General features: G+C 41.1%; 1 protein-coding gene across 2 annotated transcripts in view; it reads left to right on the forward strand.

The window, feature by feature from the left end:
• Window positions 1–3,576: 3,576 nt before the first annotated feature.
• Window positions 3,577–15,488, forward strand: part of LOC115152813 (forkhead box protein N2-like) — a 53,901-nt gene continuing 41,989 nt past the window's right edge. Inside the window, exon 1 of one of the 2 annotated variants that reach the window (XM_029697647.1) lies at window positions 3,577–3,725. The gene's annotated coding sequence lies outside the window, so the exon portion shown is untranslated. Of the gene's footprint in view, window positions 3,726–5,084; window positions 5,142–15,488 lie in introns of those variants that run through there. The other variant, XM_029697648.1, reaches the window with a different exon arrangement.

Raw genomic sequence — 15,488 nt, forward strand, 5'->3', positions numbered from 1 at the left:
TGGGAATTATGACCATCAGAGCTACGTTGGTGGGAATTATGATCATCAGCGCTACGTTGGTGGGAATTATGACCATCAGAGCTACGTTGGTGGGAATTATGACCATCAGAGCTACGTCGGTGGGAATTATGATCATCAGAGCTACGTCGGTGGGAATTATGACCATCAGAGCTACGTTGGTGGGAATTATGACCATCAGAGCTACGTTGGTGGGAATTATGACCATCAGAGCTACGTTGGTGGGAATTATGACCATCAGAGCTACGTCGGTGGGAATTATGAACATCAGAGCTACGTTGGTGGGAATTATGACCATCAGAGCTACGTCGGTGGGAATTATGATCATCAGAGCTACGTTGGTGGGAATTATGACCATCAGAGCTACGTTGGTGGGAATTATGACCATCAGAGCCACAGATACAAAACATTTATTGAAGAGAAATAGAATGGGCCTTGGTCATTCTCTCTAGATTGAATGTGGTTTACAAAAAGACATACCGTAGGTCAAATTAAACCAGGGGTGACGAACTCATTCCATGGAGAGCCGAGTGTCTGTGGGTTTTTTCTTTTTTCTTTCAATTAAGAACTAGACAACCAGGTGAGGGGAGTTCCTTACTAATTAGTGACCTTAATTTATCAATAAAGTACAAGGGTGGAGCGAAAACCCACAGACACTGTTTGACACATGTGCCTTAAAGTGTTTGTAGGGTTTTGTATTCAAAGGGGCAATTTTTGGGATGGTTCATTCCACTCCCACAAATGACATTTAACCAATAAACCAGAAACCGACAGACAGATGCCTGCATCATCTGTCCATCCTTTCCTATTCTCCAAGCACGAGATAGGCCATGTGACCCAGTCACTAACAGTTGCCATGGTGAATTGTGCTGGGGGGAAAAAAACTGAAACAGCAGCTTCAGAAAGAAAACCAGTGAATGAGGAAAACTCCAAACTGTGACTTCTAATCAGATTTAAGAGAGCACCACGTCAGATTTTTAACATTTCTTTCAAGCCTCAATACCCAGAAAAACAACAACAAAACATGAAAAGTAAATTGGTTAGATCCGTTAGAACAACACCTGGATAAACAAAATGGGTCCCATTTAACCTTCCAATGGCTGGTTTCTGTTTAACCCTCTAATGGCTGGTTTCTGTTTAACCCTCTAATGGCTGGTTTCTGTTTAACCCTTTAATGGCTGGTTTATGTTTAACCCTCTAATGGCTGGTTTCTGTTTAACCCTCTAAAGGCTGGTTTATGTTTAACCCTCTAATGGCTGGTTTATGTTTAACCCTCTAATGGCTGGTTTCTGTTTAACCCTCTAATAGCTGGTTTCTGTTTAACCCTTTAATGGCTGGTTTATGTTTAACCCTCTAATGGCTGGCTTCTGTTTGTCCGTCTAATGGCTGGTCTCTGTTTAATCCTCTAATGGCGGGTTTCTGTTTAACCCTCTAAAGGCTGGTTTCTGTTTAACCCTCTAATTGCTGGTTTCTGTTTAACCCTCTAATGGCTGGTTTCTGTTTAACCCTATAATGGCGGGTTTCTGTTTAACCCTCTAATGGCTGGTTTCTGTTTATCCGTCTAATGGCTGGTTTCTGTTTAACCCTCTAATGGCGGGTTTCTGTTTAACCCTCTAATGGCTGGTTTCTGTTTAACCCTCTAATGGCTGGTTTCTGTTTAACCCTCTAATGGCTGTTTTCTGTTTAACCCTCTAATGGCGGGTTTCTGTTTAACCCTCTAATGACGGGTTTCTGTTTAACCCTCTAATTGCTGGTTTCTGTTTAACCCTCTAATTGCTAGTTTCTGTTTAACCCTCTAATTGCTGGTTTCTGTTTAACCCTCTAATGGCTTGTTCCTGTTTAACCCTCTAATGGCTGATTTCTGTTTAACCCTCTAATGGCTGATTTCTGTTTAGCCCTCTAATGGCTGGCTTCTGTTTAACCCTAAATTGCTGGTTTCATTGACTCCAGCTTGACTGTAGCATACCACCACCCATTCACAGAAGATCCTGTTTGTGTAGTTGAACTAACTGAAGGACATGAAGCAGAACAGGGTGTGTTTCTGTTTCCACTAGAAGGAAGATGCAAAAGCATTGTAAATTTGGTCTACTACAACATTCCAAACAGAAGAATGGTGTAGGAAGACTATGACATTTCAAAGTGAACAAAAGGGTCTGTAATTAATTACAAGGTAATAGAGAAATTATATCACTTGAACCCAACATTTTGAAAGCATAACCTTTGGCAGAAAAAAAGGGGGTGTAGGCTACAGCAGTAAATTAGACTACTTTGGTAGCTTTTCAGAGTTATATCTCTGAGGGAGGTTCTAAAAAAACAGGAACAAGGTGGACAGAGGAGGACAGAGAAGGAGGACAGGGGAGGACAGAGAAGGAGGACAGAGAAGGGGTAGGACAGAGGAGGAGATCAGAGGAGCGGGAGAACACAGGAGCGGGAGGACAGAGGAGGACAGAGGAGAAGGAGGACAGAGGAGTGGGAGGAGGAGGACAGAGGAGCAGGAGGACAGAGAAGGAGGACAGAGGAGTGGGAGGAGGAGGACAGAGGAGGAGGACAGAGGACAGAGGAGCAGGACGAGGAGGACAGAGGAGTGATAGGAGGAGGACAGAGGAGTGGGAGGAGGAGGACAGAGGAGCAGGAGGACAGAGAAGGAGGACAGAGGAGCGGGAGGAGGAGGACAGAGAAGGAGGACAGAGGAGTGTGAGGAGGAGGACAGAGGAGTGTGAGGAAGAGGACAGAGGAGCAGGGGGAAGAGGACAGAGGAGTGGGAGGAGGAGGACAGAGGAGGACAGAGGAGGACAGAGGAACGGGAGGAGGACAGAGGATCAGGAGGACAGGGAAGGAGGACCGAGGAATGGGAGGAGGGGGACAGAGGAGTGGGAAGAGGGAGACAGAGGAGCAGGCGGAGGAGGACAGAGAAGGAGGACAGATGAGCAGGAGTTTTTGCTTGCGTTTCTGAAGTCTACAAACCTGGCCAACAGGCATGCCAGCTAAGATAGTTAGACAAGTTAACTACTCTAACTTGATTGACAACCTGAAAAGGCTTCTTGGTAGCTAGTTATGATGTTGGGAACCTATCTGAGCTAACTTCATAAAATTGCAAGGTGGCTATTATAATATTACAGAAGAAAAAAAACATTTTTAAAAAGGAAAAATCTGAAGGGGCACGTGACCCTGTTTCCCCTATGGGCATGATGCCGCTGGCTGGAGTCCCCCGCCAAAGTGAAGCAGATGCCTTTTCTTTTCCTTTCAGCCCCACTTTCACCACCAAATGCTGTGCAGTTTATTCTAACAGTTGGAATTAACTGTATTCTTTGGAGACATAAAACAATGGTACTGTGCGCTTGATCAATCCTATTTAATTGCGTTTACAATACGCCATTTTCTAGTTAGGCTACATAATGAACTCCTGTGAATAAAAAATAAATACAAATTGTGTAGCGGAGACCGCGCGCACAAATCAACGCTGTTCTTCTGCGCTGCGGCCAGTTGCCAGGGGGTATGGAAGGGAGGGGTTATGATTGGTTGAAGTGGGTTTGTTGCCTTGGCGACGGAGAGGGGTTTGGTAGCGTTACTGTGCGGCGTGATCTGCGCGTTGCGTGTATGGGGAAGCAGCTGCCGATGTGATCTCTGACACTGTGAGAAACTGAGACAAACACCTGAACACACGATTCCAGCCATACGGCTATTTTACAGGAACCGCGTGTATGATTGTAAGTAGTTGAAAAGATGTCTTTATTTCATTTTATGGTGTGAGATATTACGGAATGCTTTGTGTTTTCCATGGCTGGTGAAAGGCAGAGCGAAGTAAATGAGAGCAGTAACTGATAGCTCGAGCAGCCAGCATGGCAGTTCTATAGCGGACAACATGCAACGTTACTTCCCCCATTTGTTATCCGAACTCTAGCTTTGCGTTATGGTATGGTAAGCTACATAAACAATGTTATATGGAAACGTTTCAATTATTTAGTCTTTGTTTTAATTTTTGCTTACCTGAGTTTCTCAACTCCACAATATATACTAAACTAGAGCTACCTTGCGCTAAGAAGTTGTTTTGGGCGTTTTGTCTTCCATGTGGCATTAGCTATCGCGCTAACTGTAGCAAACTTCTTTTGTGACCGAGCAGTAGCCAACAAGATACAATTGACCGTCCAATGTTTTTATTCAGATTTGAGCATGCATTAAACACTTTTACAGACTTAGATATCAATTGCAACAATGTGTAGCGACGATGGATATCTCTATCCAGTTTGGATAGCTTTGCTACTTTCCTAACAGTTTTAATGGGTCATATCAAATGGCTAGTTTTCGCATGCAGTCATTCGATGAAAATGTATCGTTATGTTTACTTAATATTTCATTCGACATTAGATTGCCATGAGTCATGACACGGGTCTGCCTGCGAGTTCAACCATTTGTCAGACACCACACAGTTAACTGCCTGAACTTATTTAATGTATTAAATTAGGTCATACTATTTGTGTAATTCGGAGCATGGAACATTTTTAAAGTAATCTGAAATAGTATTTTAAACCTTAGTCGTTGATTTGTTAATGCAATAAGGTTTTTTAATTTGAGGAGAAAGTGTAGGGCAATTTTGTTAGGCGACAGTAGCGGCGCGTTACCATGTTTGTGACTTTGTAGCCAATTTGCGGTGTTGTCGGTCTATCAAACAGCGATAGTCGATGTGATAACTACATTTTTTTGTGTGAAAACGACGAGTGAATTATTTCTGTTATTGATTCCTCATTGACTGAAATTGCCCGTGACACGTGGTCCAGGGGATTTCGAAGAGCTGGTCAAGCGAAAGATGGCTCGCTAACCTTTAATTTCTTCCGCTCAACCTCTAATGTATCACCGGTTGGCCTGCACTCAATGCAATATATATCTGGGTGGACGTTGAGTCAAATCCTCAAGCACTCACGTGCAGATTGTCCCGCGTTGCAATCTTGTCAGTTGAAATGGAGCGTGGTCTTTGACAATGCATTTTGGGACAGCGACACAGCTCACTGATGATGGAAGAAGTCACCACAGCAACTCCGAAGACCCTCATCACATATTGGAGCATATCAGCACATCCCTGGACATGCAATGGGTTTAGTGTCAAATTGCCTTTGGAGTAGCTACAGGTAACTGCCAAAATAAAGGGAACACCAACATAGTTGGTTGTGCATCTCTAAGCAATGTTCTATCGATTCCTGGTGTCATTTCATGTGCATCTGAGCAATTTCCATTAAAGCAGGCAGAAATTCAGCCGGTATAACTTAGCATTGCGATAAAGCCGCTCTCACTACACTGGAAGTTAATCAGAATGTGACTTCTAGATTGCAAAAACTATCATACATGTCAGATTTAAATACTGGCTGATGTCATAACGCAGGAGGTCGTCTTCTCTCGAATGAGCCATTGATTATATTTTAGCGATATTCCTACCTCAAGATATGTGTAATTTAACAGAGGTTCCGCCTCTTCAGTCCAGGGTGCATTGCATGGTACTGTTGTGAATGTCAGACTCAACACTCCGAGGCACATCGATCTGCAGGTTGAACATGGTGAGATTGTAGCCCCCTGAATTTGTTTAGCCGATTTTACAGCCAACTAGCTACTTCACATGCTGATATTGACTTTGGTATTATTGTGTGTAGCTATGTTTGCTAGTCTGCCAATAGAGAGCATTGTATTGTGGGTTTTGTAGTTGACTTGAGCTGCAACAGATTTCCACAACAATTTTCACATGTTGCTACTGTAACCGATGTGAAATGGCTAGTTAGTTAGCGGTGGTGCGCGCTAATAGCGTTTCAATCGGTGACGTCACTCGCTCTGAGACTTGAAGTAGGAAGTTGCGTTGCAAGGGCCGTGGCTCTTGTGGCGCGATGGGTAACGATGCTTCGGTGGGTGTCAGTTGTTGATGTGTGCAAGGGTCCCTGGTTCGAGCCCGGGTTGTGGCGAAGAGAGGGACGGAACCTACACTGTTACACTACCAACCTTATTAAAACTATAAAATGAATGATTTGTTAACAAAAAATATTCTTCTCACATATTAGTGTTATTTAACATGGTAAATTATAGAAATGGGTGGTTTTGGGTGGATTATTCCTTTTAATAGGGCATTGGGCAACCACGAGCATCCAGAACAGCTTCAATGCACCTTGACATAGATCAGGGATGGGCAACACCCCCCCCCCCAAAAAAAACATTTTTGGTATATATGTATGTATGTATATATCATACATGCATACATACACTAGGGCTGCGGGTTGCAAAATTCCGGGAACTTTAAACAAATTCCCTGGTTTTCCTGAAATCCCGGTTGGAGAGATCCCGGAATCAGCAAGAAATAGGCTGGAAATCTGTAATCCCCCCCAACCAGGAATTCTGAAAAACAAAAAAATTTATTGAAAGTTCCTGAAATTTTGCTACCCACACATTTTTGGGAACTTAGTTTGGGTCTCACCTTGCTGTTGAGAGTTATAATAGAATACACAAGGTGACAGTTCTATTAGAGGTCGACCGATTAATTAATTAATGTAACAGGAATATTTCCTAGCCACCGTGCTTCTTTCACATGCATTGCTTGCTGTTTGGGGTTTTAGGCTGGGTTTCTGTACAGCACTTTGAGATATCAGCTGATGTACGAAGGGCTATATAAATACATTTGATTTGAATGGCCGATTTAATTAGGGCCGATTTCAAGTTTTCATAACAATCGGTAATCGGTTAATTTTGGACACTGATCGGCCGTTGTATTTTTTTTATTATACACCTTTATTTAACTAGGCAAGTCAGTTAAGAACACATTCTTATTTTCAATGACGGCCTAGGAACGGTGGGTTAACTGCCTTGTTCAGGGGCAGAACGACAGATTTTTACCTTGTCAGCTTGGGGATTCAATCTTGCAACCTTACGGTTAACTAGTCCAACGCTCTAACCACCTGCTTTACATTGCACTCCACGAGGGGTTACCACGAGGAGCCTGCCTGTTATGCGAATGCAGTAAGAAGCCAAAGTAAGTTGCTAGCATTAAACTTATCTTAATAAAAACAATCAATCAATCATAATCACTAGTTAACTACACATGGTTGATGATATTACTAGTTTATCTAGCCTGTCCTGCATTGCATATAATCGATGTGGTGCGCATTCGCGAAAAAGGCCTGTCGTTGCTCCGTGTACCTAACCATAAACATCAATGTCTTTCTTAAAATCAATACATAAGTATATATTTTTAAACCTGCATATTTAGTTAATATTGGCTGCTAACATGAATTTCTTATAACTAGGGAAAATGTGTCACTTCTCTTGCAACAGAGTCAGGGTATAAGCAGCAGTTTGGGCCGCCTGGCTCTTTGCGAACTGTGAAGACTATTTCTTCCTAACAAAGACAGCCGACTTCGCCAAATGGGGGATGATTTAACAAAAGTGCATTTGCGAAAAAAGCACAATCGTTGCACGACTGTACCTAACCATAAACATCAATGCCTTTCTTAAAATCAATACACAGAAGTATATATTTTTAAACCTGCAAATTTAGCTAAAAGAAATCCAGGTTAGCAGGCAATATTAACCAGGTGAAATTGTGTCACTGCTCTTACGTTCATTGCACGCTGAGTCTGGGTATATGCAACAGTTTGGGCCGCCTGGCTCGTTGCAAACCAATTTGCCAGAATTTTACGTAATTATGACATAACATTGAAGGTTGTGCAATGTAACAGGAATATTTAGACTTAGGGATGCCACCCGTTAGATAAAATACGGAACGGTTCCGTATTTCACTGAAAGGAAAAACGTTTTGTTTTCGAGATGATAGTTTCCAGATTCGACTATATTAATGACCTATGGCTCGTATTTCTGTGTGTTTATTATATTATAATTAAGTCTATGATTTGATATTTGATAGAGCAGTCTCACTGAGCGGTGGTAGGCACCAGCAGGCTCGTAAGCATTCATTCAAACAGCACTTTTGTGCGTTTTGCCAGCAGCTCTTCGCTATGCTTCAAGCATTGAGCTGTTTATGACTTCAAGCCTATCAACTCCCGAGATTAGGTTGGTGTAACCGATGTGAAATGGCTAGCTAGTTAGCGGGCTGCGCGCTAATAGCGTTTCAAACGTCACTCGCTCTGAGACTTGGAGTAGTTGTTCCCCTTGCTCTGCATGGATAACGCTGCTTCGAGGGTGGCTGTTGTCGATGTGTTCCTGGTTCAAGCCCAGGTAGGAGCAAGGAGAGGGACGGAAGCTATACTGTTACACTGGCAATACTAAAGTGCCTATAAGAACATCCAATAGTCAAAGGTATATGAAATACAAATCGTATAGAGAGAAATAGTCCTATAATAACTACAACCTAAAACTTCTTACCTGGGAATATTGAAGACTCATGTTAAAAGGAACCACCAGCTTTCATATGTTCCCATGTTCTGAGCAAGGAACTTAAATGTTAGCTTTCTTACATGGCACATATTGCACTTTGACTTTCTTCTCCAACACTTTGTTTTTGCATTATTTAAACCAAATTGAACATGTTTCATTATTTATTTGAGGCTAAATTGATTTTATTGATATATTAAGTTAAAATAAGTGTTCATTCAGTATTGTTGTAATTGTCATTATTACAAATAAATAAATCGGCTGATTTAATCGGTATCGGCTTTTTGGGTCTTCCAATAAATCGGTATCGCCGTTAAAATCCTAATCAGTCGACCTCTTTATATATTTGGTTATCCATCAGTATTTCTTTTATCAGTCACTGACAGTCACTCAATTAGCCATGTCAGCTAAAAAATGTAGATAGATTTTTTAGCGTATCATATCCATAAAACGTTGCTTAGGGCCCCCAGAAGGCTAGGGTTGGCTCTGACTGCATGTGTGAGTATGGTTGTGCGTAGTTGATCTGCAAGCCACTGCGGCTCCTTATGAGTTCACATTTTGTGGCCCGCAACCCTGTCCATGTTGCCGATCCCTAGCATAGATTCTAGAAGTATCTGGGACTCTATTGGAGTGATGTGACACCATTCTTCCACAATAAATTCCATTATTGGATGTTTTGTTGATGGTGGTGGAAATACTGTCTGTCGCCACTCTAGAAACAACCATAACTGTTCAATTGAGTTGAGATCTGGTGATTGAGACACTTACACACACACACACACACACACACACACACACCCTTTACACCCCCTATGCTCCTTTGAGACCCCTATTTCAAAGTTACTGAGATCCCAGGAACCACACCTGTGGGGAAGCACCTGCTTCCAATGCACTTTGTATCCCTCATTTCCTGAAGTGTTTCCTTTATTTTTGTCAGGGGGACCCTGAATTTGAATTTGTGAGGGGGACACTACCTTGTGCTTGACCTCAACGGTTGATGAAACCAGTTTTAAAATGTCTGTAGCAAATTCAGTTATAAAACTATGATTTAACAGCAAAAATCAACCATCATTCTGAGAACTAAGGTGTCACATTTTTGGGAAAGTGTCTTATTTTAAATGTAAAATTTTAAACAATTTTGTACATTTTCACCCCAAAGTTATAGTGTGTCGTACGCACTAACACTGTATCTGTGGACATGTCTCATTACGTAACACTTTTTCAAGTTCATGTAAAAACTCCTGTCAGTTTTTAAATAACGTTTTATCTACCCATGATGCTCATCTAGATGAGTAGTCCTTAGATGAGCACAAGTTAAGTTAATTTATTTGATTATATGCCTTCAGAATAAGGTTATACCCCCTTTATCCCACTTGGCCTTCTCATTATTGAACGGCTTAAATTGGGGGAAAGTCAGATTTTTTACAATTTTATTATTATTGATAACTTCATTTGAAATATTTTTGGGTTTTCAGTGTTATGTTTGACTCAGGCCTTTTCATTGGGGGAGCAATGTTTAAAAAAACATTTAAATATTAATTTGTGTAACTTTTTGGATTTATGGTAATGAGAATTTTGAATGTTTTTAAAATGCGTAATATCTGACCGCAAAACATAATAATTATGAAATGGATAAGTACATATCCTAATCTCAGAGATTCAAGAGGGCATTTTGTGAAATTTGATTCTTGAGATTATTTTGTTTTTGACCGTTTTCTGAGAATGACTGCTACACTAAATCCATGAGGTAATGGATTATCACAAGATTGTCTGACTGTTGGCGGCCAATTAAACATTTTTTCTTCTCCATAGGTGTGGCAGTTGGTGTGATAACAAACAATAATAGTATCCCCTCTCGTGTCTGTGTGATCATGTTTCCCCTTTTCTCCTTTTACAAAACAGAGGATGATGATTTGGATTGAAATGTGTTGCCTACTGTAGTTGTCTTGTTACGCAGGCATGTGTGAGATTAGGGTGGGGAGGGGCAGTGTTCCTGTTTTGTCAAACAGATGCTGTTTGCTGACAAATGTGCCACAGATAAACAGTTAAACAAAGCAGGCCTGAGACAAAAGTAGGGAAACAGAAGTGATCAACCGGTCGTTAGTTTACTGCCAGGAATTCAGGCCCATAGTGTGTTTGTGTGTGAGCACACTGTACATGATTGGTTTTCATGGAACCATATGCTGTTAAAAATGTTTCTACCCTGTGCGTTTGCAAGTAAAAAAAAATGTTTGTGCCATAATGTGCACAAGTATACATGCTTGTAAAGGGCTGCAGTCAGAAGGGTAACTATTTTAGCTGCCTGAAATAGTCTGAGACGTTCTCTCTTTCATGGCATTCATGACTATAAATATGCCCTGCCCATAACCCTAGTAATGCTGCTGCTAACCCTGCTATGTAATGGCTATCTCTCAGCACAGGCACGTGGTGGAAAGATTGTCACAAGTATGTGTGTAGGAGTGTATGTGTGGTTGATCATCTTGGCTGCTCCACATAATAAGGTTATTTAAATTGCCCCACCCCCCCCTTATTTGCGCTCAGCACTGTGTTGACAACAACACACTAACCATATTCCACAGTGAAAGAAGACATGCCATTTTAATGAAGAAGTGCAATAGAAAAAGCCCGGTGCTTCAATCTTGGTGAATATTCTGTCCTTGTCCTCTGGGACATGTTAAAGTGTACCAGACTGACATTATCCATCTCACTCTGGAGACTAGGGAATGGGACACTAATGGTTCTGAAACATGTAGGAGGCTATAGGTGCTTTAACTCTTAATACATTCATCATGCCTTGCCTATAGGCGATAGTTGTATCATAAACGTGTTTCACAAGGTAATATGCTAGTTATTCTGCTTTCCAAGAAGTAAATACTGTTAGATTGCATGTTCTTCACATGCATTAGTGTTAAGGACTTATAAGGCTTGTTACTTTAAGGCTTACCAGTCTGTGAATACAAAAGCATTCCCTATTACGTTAACAACAATGCCATGTTATCACAGTATGATGGACTTTGACCCAGAATGATTAAAGGTTAGCCTAAACCTCTTCCGAACTATAGTAGTGGTCTGTATAGGGGATTGTGTTTTAGCTGGGGCTGTTTAATGGAGGCCATTAGGATTAGCAGCAGTCCTTAAAAAAGAAGTTGACATGTCTGTTATGGAGACAGAAATGGTTAACTAACCTCTGTCACTCCTATTATTCTATTGACTCCAGTGTGCTAAGGTGCTGCACTCAACACCCTTTATACCCAATTAACACTCAAGGTGTGAAGACAACTGGTGGTCCAACGATGATCATGTGTGTAGCGACTGGGCCTATCTGAACACTCTGGAGTAGCGTGTGGGGTTTGAGATGGCGCTAGAATTAGAAAACACACTGCCTGTCGGAACAAAAACTGGCGAGTTTGGTGCCGTTCATGTTAACTAAAGTACCAGCCTGATCAACAGCCAGTCATGAAAAGGTCTGTGATTTAACAATGACCTTCAAACATTGTTCTCTATGCGTGGTTGGTTGGTTTATTTTTGTAATTAAACTTTTAGCCAAGGAGTCATGCTGAGACCATCAATAAACAATTACTTTACATCAATATACACATCAATTACTCTACGTCCTATATGCACATCAATTACTCTAAATCTACAGTTGAAGTCGGAAGTTTACATACACTTAGGTTGGAGTCATTAAAACCAATTATTTAACCACTCCGCAAATTTCTTGTTAACAAACTATGTTTTTGGCAAGTTGGTTAGGACATCTACTTTGTGCATGACACAAGTCATTTTTCCAACAATTGTCTACAGACAGACTATTTCACTTATAATTCACTGTATCACAATTCCAGTGGGTCAGAATGAGGTCGACCAATTATGATTTTTTTAACGCCGATACCGATTTATTGGAGGACCAAAAAAAGCCGATACCGATTAATCGGATGATTTAAAAAATAATAATTTGTATTTTTTATTAATTAATTTATTTGTAATGACAATTACAACAATACTGAACGAACACTTTTTTATTTTAACTTAATATAATACATCAATAAAATCAATTTAGCCTCAAATAAACAATGAAACATGTTCGATATGGTTTAAACAAAGTGTTGGAGAAGAAAGTAAAAGTGCAATATGTGCCATGTAAAAAAGCTAACGTTTAAGTTCCTTGCTCAGAACATATGAAAGCTGGTGGTTCCTTTTAACATGAGTCTTCAATATTCCCAGGTAAGAAGTTTTAGGTTGCAAATAGAATAGAGAGAAATAGTCCTATATTATTTGTATTTCATATACCTTTCACTATTGGATGTTCTAATAGGTACTTTAGTATTGCCAGTGTAACAGTATAGCTTCCGTCCCTTTCCTCGCCCCTACCTAAGCTCAAACCAGGAACACATCGACAACAGCCACCCTTGAAGTATTGTTACCCATCGCTCCACAAAAGCCGCGGCCCTTGCAGAGCAAGGGGAACAACTACTTCAAGGTCTCAGAGCGAGTGACGTCACCGATTGAAACGCTATTAGCGCGCACCCCGCTTACTAGCTAGCCATTTCACATCGGTTACACCAGCCTAATCTCGGGAGTTGATAGGCTTGAAGTCATAAACAGCTCAATGCTTGAAGCACAGCGAAGAGCTGCTGGCAAACGCACGAAAGTGATGTTTGAATGAATGCTTACGAGCCTGCTGCTGCCTACCACCGCTCAGTCAGACAGCTCTATCAAATATCAAATCCTATACTTAATTATAATATAATAAACACACAGAAATACGAGCCTTTGGTCATTAATATAGTCAAATCCAGAAACTAATTTCGAAAACAAAACGTTTTATTCTTTCAGTGAAATACGGAACCGTTCCGTATTTTATCGAACGGGTGGCATCCCTAAGTCTACATATTGCTGTTACATTGTACAACCTTCAATGTTATGCCATAATTATGTACAATTCTGGCTAATTTAATTTAGGTGTTTGATAGGAATAAATGGTCTTCACACAGTTCGCAACGAGCCAGGCGGCCCAAACTGCTGCATATACCTTGACTGCTTGCACGGAATGCAAGAGAAGTGACACAATTTCCCTAGGTAAAAGAAATTCATGTTAGCAGGCAATATTAACTAAATATACAGGTTTGAAAATATATACTTGTGTATTAATTTTATAGAAAGGCATTGATGTTTATGGTTAGGTACACATTGGTGCAACGACAGTGCTTTTTTTCGCGAATGCGCTTGTTAAATCATCACCCGTTTGGTGAAGTAGGCTGTGATTCGATGAGAAATTAACAGGCACCGCATCGATTAAATGCAACGCAGGACACGCTAGATAAACTAGTAATATCATCAACCATGTGTAGTTTGATTTTTTTTTATAAGATACGTTTAATGCTAGCTAGCAGCTTACCTTGGCTTCTTGCTGCACTCGCGTAACAGGTAGTCAGCCTACCACGCAGTCTCCTCGTGGAGTGCAATGTAATCGGCCACAATCGGTGTCCAAAAATGATGATTACCGATTGTTATGAAAACTTGAAATCGGCCCTAATTAATCGGCCATTCTGATTAATCGGTCGACCTCTAGTCAGAAGTTTACATACACCAAGTTGACTGTGCCTTTAAACAGCTTGGAAAATTCCAGAAAATGATGTCATGGCTTTAGAAGCTTCTGATAGGCTAATTTAACATCAATTGAGTCAATTGGAGGTGTACCTGTGGATGTATTTTAAGGCCTACCTTCAAACTCAGTGCATCTTTGCTTGACATGGGAAAATCAAAAGAAATCAGCCAAGATCACAGAAAAATTATTGTAGACCTCCACAAGTCTGGTTCATCCTTGGGAGCAATTTAAAAACGCCTGAAGGTACCACGTTTATCTGTACAAACAATAGTACGCAAGTATAAACATCTTGGGACCACGCAGCCATCATACCGCTCTGGCATCATACCGCTCAGGAAGGAGACGCGTTCTTTCTCCTAGAGATGAACGTACTTTGGTGCGTAAAGTGCAAATCAATCCCAGAAAAACAGCAAAGGACCTTGTGAAGATGCTGGAGGAAACGGGTACAAAAGTATCTATATCTACAGTAAAACAAGTCTTATATCGACATAACCTGAAAGGCCGCTCAGCAAGGAAGAAGCCACTGCTCCAAAACCGACATAAAAAAGCCAGACTACAGTTTGCAACTGCACATGGGGACAATGATTGTACTTTTTGGAGAAATGTCCTCTGGTCTGATGAAACAAAAATAGAACTGTTTGGCCATAATGACCATCGTTATGTTTGCAGGAAAAAGGGGGATGCTTGCAAGCCGAAGAACACCAGCTCAACCGTGAAGCACGGGGGTGGCAGCATCATGTTGTGGGGGTGCTTTGCTGCAGGAGGGACTGGTGTACTTCACAAAATAGATGGTATCATGAGGAAGTAAAATTCTGTGGATATATTGAAGCAACATCTCAAGACATCAGTCAGGAAGTTAAAGCTTGGTCGCAAAAGGGTATTCCAAATGGACAATGACCCCAAGCATACTTCCAAAGTTTTGGCAAAATGGCTTAAGGACAACAAAGTCAAGGTATTGGAGTGGCCATCACAAAGCCTTAACCTCAAACCTATAGAAATTTGTGGGCAGAACTGAAAAAGCGTGTGCGAGCAAGGAGGCCTACAAACCTGACTCAGTTACACCAGCTCTGTCGGGAGGAATGGGCTAATATTCAACCTACTTATTGTGGGAAGCTTGTGGAAGGCTACCTGAAACATTTGACCCAAGTTAAACAATTTAAAGGCAATGCTACCAAATACTAATTGAGTGTATGTAAACTTCTGACCCACTGGGAATGTGATGAAAGAAATCAAAGCTGAAATACATCATTCTCTCCCCTTCTGAATTCAACTGTATATACACATCAATTACTCTTCAGTGGAAGAAGGATTACTAAGACATACTCAATCACATCAAGGCTCAGATGACTGGTTTTTATGGACAGACACCGTTGCTAGATGTTCACCACTCTTTGTTTACTATTTCTCAGGCTGTCTAGACTTGACCGTTCATGCTGCTTTAGTATTCTGATCTTAGAGTTTTGATCATGGAATTCCCAGCGAGTCATGCATCTACAACTACATA

The sequence above is a fragment of the Salmo trutta genome, chromosome 18 (assembly GCF_901001165.1).
Source record: "Salmo trutta chromosome 18, fSalTru1.1, whole genome shotgun sequence".
Lineage (NCBI taxonomy): Eukaryota > Metazoa > Chordata > Actinopteri > Salmoniformes > Salmonidae > Salmo > Salmo trutta.